This window comes from Panulirus ornatus, chromosome 42, assembly GCF_036320965.1.
Source record: "Panulirus ornatus isolate Po-2019 chromosome 42, ASM3632096v1, whole genome shotgun sequence".
Taxonomy (NCBI): Eukaryota; Metazoa; Arthropoda; class Malacostraca; order Decapoda; family Palinuridae; genus Panulirus; species Panulirus ornatus.
In genome coordinates, this window is record NC_092265.1 from 20,608,133 (window position 1) to 20,616,603 (window position 8,471).

Here is an 8,471-nt window from a genome sequence, read left to right on the forward strand (position 1 = left end):
GTGCTGGATAGGAATGTTCATTCCAGGAGCGGTAGGGCCTGGAATATGCTCATTCCCTGGAATGTGCTTTCCTTGAGAGTTCTGGTCGGAAGTGTATTTTTTTCGACAGTGTGCTGATCTGGAATGAGCTTCCATATAGCTGGCCTGGAATGTGTCTCGAGGTCTCTGCGGTGGACTGAGCCTCCCTGAAGAGCGTTGGTCTGGAACGTTCGGGTTTTCAGTGAAATTTGCAGCTCTCGTCTGCTTGCCTGGAAACCACTGGTCTTAAGTGTGTGGGTGGTGGAATGTGATGGCCTGGAATTTACTTTCTTGAGGTGGCTGACCTGGAATTCGCTTCCCAGCCGACTTGGAATGTGTTTACCTGGATTGTGTGTGTTTTCTTGAGCCGCTCGAAGTAAGCCTCTCAATACCAATCTTAATAAATGTGTGGTTCACACCGCTTATCACTCACGGTGGGGTAGGCTCTCTCTCTCTCTCTCTCTCTCTCTCTCTCTCTCTCTCTCTCTCTCTCTCTCTCTCTCTCTCTCTCTCTCTCTCTCTCTCTCTCTCTCCCTCCAGTGTCACGCACGTCCCTCCATCGTGATCCGGCTCTGCCGTACCACACACCCCTGCCCGTATCTCCAAGACAGCACATTCCCTCATTACGACTCCACAACCACACCGGCCCGGCCTCTTATCTTCATGGTAGAGGGCTGGTCCATTCGTCCTCGCTACCCTACCGGTAGCTGAGTTTGTTATCTTCATGATAACGTATCTCTCCATTATTCCTCCCCAAGATACCACTTCGCCTGTTAATAAGCTTCGTTATCAGAGAAAATGGACATGAAATTTGGAAGAAACTTCATAAAGTTTTCATGGAGGCAAAAGGACCTCTGGGAGAGAGAGGGCGTTGTGATAAGATTTCATGGGAAAGTGTTTTCGTGAATTTGTGTGTTTGCACTGCGTGCTGAATCGTCCAGAACATTCCAAAGGAACGTATCTAAGACACATTGTGACAGAATATAAGCCATTTCTTTTCCAAAGATACTTGTAGGTCAAGGTAACACACACACACACACACACACACACACACACACACACACACACACACACACACACACACACATATATGAAGATGTGTTAATACACGAAAGCGCTCAGGGTCTGGTTATATATATATATATATAACCAGTGAATGTAGGTTTGCGGCAGGGGTGTGTGATGTCTCCATGGTTGTTTAATTTGTTTATGGATGGGGTTGTTAGGGAGGTGAATGCAAGAGTTTTGGAAAGAGGGGCAAGTATGAAGTCTGTTGGGGATGAGAGAGCTTGGGAAGTGAGTCAGTTGCTGTTCGCTGATGATACAGCGCTGGTGGCTGATTCATGTGAGAAACTGCAGAAGGTGGTGACTGAGTTTGGTAAAGTGTGTGAAAGAAGAAAGTTAAGAGTAAATGTGAATAAGAGCAAGGTTATTAGGTACAGTAGGGTTGAGGGTCAAGTCAATTGGGAGGTGAGTTTGAATGGAGAAAAACTGGAGGAAGTGAAGTGTTTTAGATATCTGGGAGTGGATCTGGCAGCGGATGGAACCATGGAAGCGGAAGTGGATCATAGGGTGGGGGAGGGGGCGAAAATTCTGGGAGCCTTGAAGAATGTGTGGAAGTCGAGAACATTATCTCGGAAAGCAAAAATGGGTATGTTTGAAGGAATAGTGGTTCCAACAATGTTGTATGGTTGCGAGGCGTGGGCTATGGATAGAGTGGTGCGCAGGAGGATGGATGTGCTGGAAATGAGATGTTTGAGGACAATGTGTGGTGTGAGGTGGTTTGATCGAGTAAGTAACGTAAGGGTAAGAGAGATGTGTGGAAATAAAAAGAGCGTGGTTGAGAGAGCAGAAGAGGGTGTTTTGAAATGGTTTGGGCACATGGAGAGAATGAGTGAGGAAAGATTGACAAAGAGGATATACGTGTCGGAGGTGGAGGGAACGAGAAGTGGGAGACCAAATTGGGGGTGGAAAGATGGAGTGAAAAAGATTTTGTGTGATCGGGGCCTGAACATGCAGGAGGGTGAAAGGAGGGCAAGGAATGGAGTGAATTGGAGCGATGTGGTATACCGGGGTTGACGTGCTGTCAGTGGATTAAATCAAGGCATGTGAAGCGTCTGGGGTAAACCATGGAAAGCTGTGTAGGTATGTATATTTCCGTGTGTGGACGTGTAGGTACATGTGTATGGGGTGGGTTGGGCCATTTCTTTCGTCTGTTTCCTTGCGCTACCTCGCAAACGCGGGAGACAGCGACAAAGTAAAAAAAAAAAAAAAAAAAAGAAAAAAAAAATATATATATATATATATATATATATATATATATATATATATATATATATATATATATATATATATATATATATATATATATATATATATATATATATATATATATATATATATATATATATATATGTGTGTGTGTGTGTGTGTGTGTGTGTGTGTGTGTGTGTGTGCACAAACACACACATTTAAAGTACCGAGAGTATCAGCTTTCTTAAAGACACATCTTACTTAAGTATAGTAAGATGTTAAATCTGGTGTCCTTTTCATTCTCCCGACAGCAGTGGTAGAGAAGGTAAGATCTCTCTATGTGTCCTGTGTCCCACTGTAATCACCACTGTATCATCTTGAGCAACACACTGTCATGATACGTGGAACCCACAGCAATAAAGTGGCTGCGGAGGGCGAACGGTCAAGTATTCTTGGACACCATGGCGGACGTACATGTAGCAGTACTGCGAGTGTCGTTATCGATAAGAAGGCTGGTTGAGGCTGACGGTGCCATGGCGGACGTACATGTAGCAGTACCCTCGAGTGCCGTTGCTGATGGGTAAGCTGGTGGAGGCTCGCGGTGCCATAGCGGACGTACATGTAGCAGCACTACGAGTATATGTCTGATGGGGAGGTTAGTGGAGGCTGGCGGTGCCATGGCGGACGTACATGTAGCAGCACTACGAGTATATGTCTGATGGGGAGGCTTTTGGAGGCTGGCGGTGCTATGGCGGACGTATATGTACCAGTATCCCGAGTGTTGCTGTGGGTGCTGGTGGTGGGTGGCAGGTCTTGGACGGTAGAACTAGCGGACGTACATGTAGCAGCACTACAAGTACTTGTCTGATGGGGAGGCTGGTGGAGGCTGGTGGTGGGTGGCAGGTCTTGGACGGTAGAACTAGCGGACGTACATGTAGCAGCACTACAAGTACTTGTCTGATGGGGAGGCTGGTGGAGGCTGGCGGTGCTATGGCGGACGTATATGTACCAGTATCCCGAGTACTGTGGGTGCTGGTGGTGGGTGGCATGTCATGGAGGGTAGAACTGGGTCTCTTCTGGTACTACGGATGTTAATCGCTGGACCAGATTTCCTCTTCAAGGAGTGGTTCGCTGGGGAGTGAGGGCAATTGTTGTCCTCCTCACGTAAGAAGACCTCGGGTCGTGGGCTCGCCATCTGCTCTTGAGTGAGGACGAAAGTGTGTGTGTGTGTGTGTGTGTGTGTGTGTGTGTGTGGTGTTGGAGGCAGCGCCTGGGAGCTACATGAGGATGTCTCTTGCAGATGACGCTATTAGCCCACACGCTGTCTCGCCTTATGAAGTCGGTGAAGGCCTTGCTCTCTGGGATACATATATCTTTTTTTTTTGTCCTTTGGAACATTTTTCCTTTTTGTCTCGAATGAATGACGTCATGACGGCTATACGTATGTCAGGGACGTTGTTGATCGCATTGATTCTTTCATTTGTTTTACGAAGGTTTGATCATTAAACATACGAAACGTTATATCAACCTCCAGTATCATATCTAATTGGTGTTCCCCAATGCAACTAAATGGGTTCTACTCATTTCTCTTAGATAAGTCTTACCCACATTCTGCTCACAGGACGAAAAAAGTTACCTATAGTTTTAAGAATAATCTTTCACTTCATTGTTGGTAGCGATCAGTCTCACTAATCCATAAAATACAGCAATCAAAAAGTCTACAAACTCACAAATCCACGTTACACCAATTATGACAAATGTCTGTAGACTTCCGATGCCGACTATAACATATATAAGTCTACGGGTACACCAAACATGTTTCACTACATCAACGAAAATAGGTAGTATCTCACTGAGACGCGATTCATTAAGTAAATTTTCACCATAGAAGGATATTATGACTTGCATTACGAGTCAGAGATAATTATCACCTCTTGCCACTACATAGTTGTTATCAAAAATACACAAATAGATTACTAAATAACTTATGCCGGAGTAGAGGTCCCCTCAGATTACGGAGATAATGCATCGAAAATGTAGAGGCAAGTAGTTGATTGTTGATTTCGACGCATTCGGGAAGGTAGAAAAGAATAAGAATCTAAAAAGAGCATAGATGGGTAGTACATAGACTCCTGGCAACTCAACATCGGAAGCAGGTGGTGGGGTGAGAGTTTGTACAGAGAGAGGGAGCAGGTGGTGGGGTGAGAGTCTGTACAGAGAGAGGAAACAGGTGGTGGGGTGAGAGTCTGTACAGAGAGAGGAAACAGGTGGTGGGGTGATTGTCTTGCACCAACACTGGCCTAATATGTTGTGTTCACTTCGTCCTAAAGCATTAAAAAGTTTCACATACTAGACCACAAAAGACCTGATGACATGGATGTCAAAGTTATCTTGTTCTCATCTCTCACTTCTTGGGCGCTTGTTCGGACGATGTCCAAGGAAGGCGCCATCTCTCCCTGTGAGACGGAAGCCACGCCCTGGTCTTCAGTAATGTCTCACTATGAAATATGAGGAGGCAGGTTTCGTGTTTACGACACCCTCTTACACTAAGCAGGAGACCTACACTATGTCTACGAAGTGGCAATCCTTTATCAAAGTCATACTCTGATAAATATTCTTTATTCATCTCCCACTTATCAAGTGCGAGCTTGGGCAGTGTCTACAACCTTATTCAGTATGATATAGAATCGTGAAGATTAAATCAAATTGCATTTCAATGTGAGAAAAGGATTCAAATAGCATCTACGGAGAATATTTGTTTATGAAAAGTGTCCTCAGTAGTATATGTCATATCATACTTCAAAAATAGCCCCTTGGGTTATGTTTTGTGGTGCAAGAGAAGTCTTTAGTTAGATTTGTTTTAGAATATCATCATACTGAACCTTATTCTTGGGGTGAATAGTCCTTAAGGGCTAAGATTACCCTCATAAAGCATGGTTAACTGGATGATTTTCCTCTTCTTTGAACCTTTTCCTCCAGGAATGAAAAAAGTGTTTATCTGTGATAACTACATACTAAAATTACTAAGATTTAAGATAATTATCCGAAACAAAAAAAATATGTTTGATATCATACGAAAAATCTGTTCAAATTAAGAAATATATTGTCATTATATGAAATATTCTGCTTTATTTACCTTTAGCATAAAGACACAAGAATTGTGTGCCAATGAATGAAGATGACCAGTGCAGTTCAAAGAATTATGTGAATGATCCCGTGAAGTAATTATCAAGGAAGATTATGGGTTTATTAAACCAATGAATTTTGTCTACAATGTATAAAACCAGCTTTGGAATCTATGTACCATTGATAGGGACATGCAATCCTCTTTGCTTTCCACTCTTTCCCACGACTCTTGCGTCATTGGTGAACCTATCGAAGAAGGCAAGACAAAAGAGAATCGGACCCAAAATAGAACCCTGAGGCACTCCACTGGTGACCCTAAAGCAACTGGAGAAAGCCTCTCTGACATGTATTCTTTGCTCTTTTCCATCATGATAATCAATCCATTAGAAGAGTCTCCCCTCCCATCCTTTATTCTTGTGTGTGTGTGTGTTAGTGTGTGTGTGTGTGTGTGTGTGTGTGTGTGTGTGTGTGTGTGTGTGTGTGTGTGTGTGTTACAGCCATTATATAGATCAGATATTTTCCTAGCCCTGTAATGTGTAAGGTGAGGCACTATTGGAATCGTGACATCTGAAGGGCAGTGAGAATAACAGAGTGACATATAAATGAATTCATCTTGACACCGAGTCACCTTTAGAAAAAAAAATTGGAAAAATATAAAGTATTCGGATATATAAAGGTTGAGAGAATGCCTGGGTCTCTCTCTCTACTCTCTCTCTCTCTCTCTCTCTCTCTCTCTCTCTCTCTCTCTCTCTCTCTCTCTCTCTCTCTCTCTCTCTCTCTCTCTCTCTCTCTCTCTCTACCTATCTATCTATCTATCTATGTCTCTCTCTCTCTCTCTCTCTCTCTCTCTCTCTCTCTCTCTCTCTCTCTCTCTCTCTCTCTCTCTCTCTCTCTCTCTCTCTCTCTCTCTCTCTCCTCTAATCGACTTCTCTAATGTACAGAGATATGACAAAAGGAAAGAAGCTCCACACAGTAACACCATCATGAGAGAGGTTTATCTTGCGATACCCAGGAAGGGATTCATCGACGAAGACCAGTGTGTGTCACCTGTGTTGTTGGTCCTCTGGAACTGACAGCCACACGCGTCATTCTGCCGGAAAGTCTGCTATCCCCAAAACCCTGATTTCGTCGTACGTCTGACAGCTCCATCCTGACCTGTTAAGAGACCTTGACAGCTTCGATGTGAAGTGAACAGATGGAGTCTTGACAGTGAATGCATGAGGTGGCTTTTCCCTGGGGGGACCATGGCATCTTCCACTTTAACTTGACGGGAATAGAATCTTGACAGTGAATGCATTAGCTGGTACAGCAGTACATATACATACACACACACACAGGGATATATATATATATATATATATATATATATATATATATATATATATATATATATATTTTTTTTTTTTTTTTTTTTTTATACTTTGTCGATGTCTCCCGCGTTTGCGAGGTAGCGCAAGGAAACAGACGAAAGAAATGGCCCAACCCTCCCCCCATACACATGTATATACATACGTCCACACACGCAAATATACATACCTACACAGCTTTCCATGCTTTACCCCAGACGCTTCACATGCCCTGCTTCAATCCACTGACAGCACGTAAACCCCGGTATACCACATCGCTCCAATTCACTCTATTCCTTGCCCTCCTTTCACCCTCCTGCATGTTCAGGCCCCGATCACACAAAATCGTTTTCACTCCATCTTTCCACCTCCAATTTGGTCTCCCTCTTCTCCTTGTTCCCTCCACCCCCGACACATATATCCTCTTGGTCAATCTTTCCTCACTCATCCTCTGCATGTGCCCAAACCACTTCAAAACACCCTCTTCTGCTCTCTCAACCACGCTCTTTTTATTTCCACACATCTCTCTTACCCTTACGTTACTCACTCGATCAAACCACCTCACACCACACATTGTCCTCAAACATCTCATTTCCAGCACATCCATCCTCCTGCGCACCACTCTATCCATAGCCCACGCCTCGCAACCATACAACATTGTTGGAACCACTATTCCTTCAAACATACCCATTTTTGCTTTCCGAGATAATGTTCTCGACTTCCACACATTCTTCAAGGCTCCCAGGATTTTCACCCCCTCCCCCACCCTATGATCCACTTCCGCTTCCATGGTTCCATCCGCTGCCAGATCCACTCCCAGATATCTAAAACACTTCACTTCCTCCAGTTTTTCTCCATTCAAACTCACCTCCCAATTGACTTGACCCTCAACCCTACTGTACCTAATAACCTTGCTCTTATTCACATTTACTCTTAACTTTCTTCTTCCACACACTTTACCAAACTCAGTCACCAGCTTCTGCAGTTTCTCACATGAATCAGCCACCAGCGCTGTATCATCAGCGAACAACAACTGACTCACTTCCCAAGCTCTCTCATCCCCAACAGACTTCATACTTGCCCCTCTTTCCAAAACTCTTGCATTTACCTCCCTAACAACCCCATCCATAAACAAATTAAACAACCATGGAGACATCACACACCCCTGCCGCAAACCTACATTCACTGAGAACCAATCACTTTCCTCTCTTCCTACACGTACACATGCCTTACATCCTCGATAAAAACTTTTCACTGCTTCTAACAACTTTCCTCCCACACCATATATTCTTAATACCTTCCACAGAGCATCTCTATCAACTCTATCATATGCCTTCTCCAGATCCATAAATGCTACATACAAATCCATTTGCTTTTCTAAGTATTTCTCACATACATTCTTCAAAGCAAACACCTGATCCACACATCCTCTACCACTTCTGAAACCACACTGCTCTTCCCCAATCTGATGCTCTGTACATGCCTTCACCCTCTCAATCAATACCCTCCCATATAATTTACCAGGAATACTCAACAAACTTATACCTCTGTAATTTGAGCACTCACTCTTATCCCCTTTGCCTTTGTACAATGGCACTATGCACGCATTCCGCCAATCCTCAGGCACCTCACCATGAGTCATACATACATTAAATAACCTTACCAACCAGTCAACAATACAGTCACCCCCTTTTTTAATAAATTCCACTGCAATACCATCCAAACCTG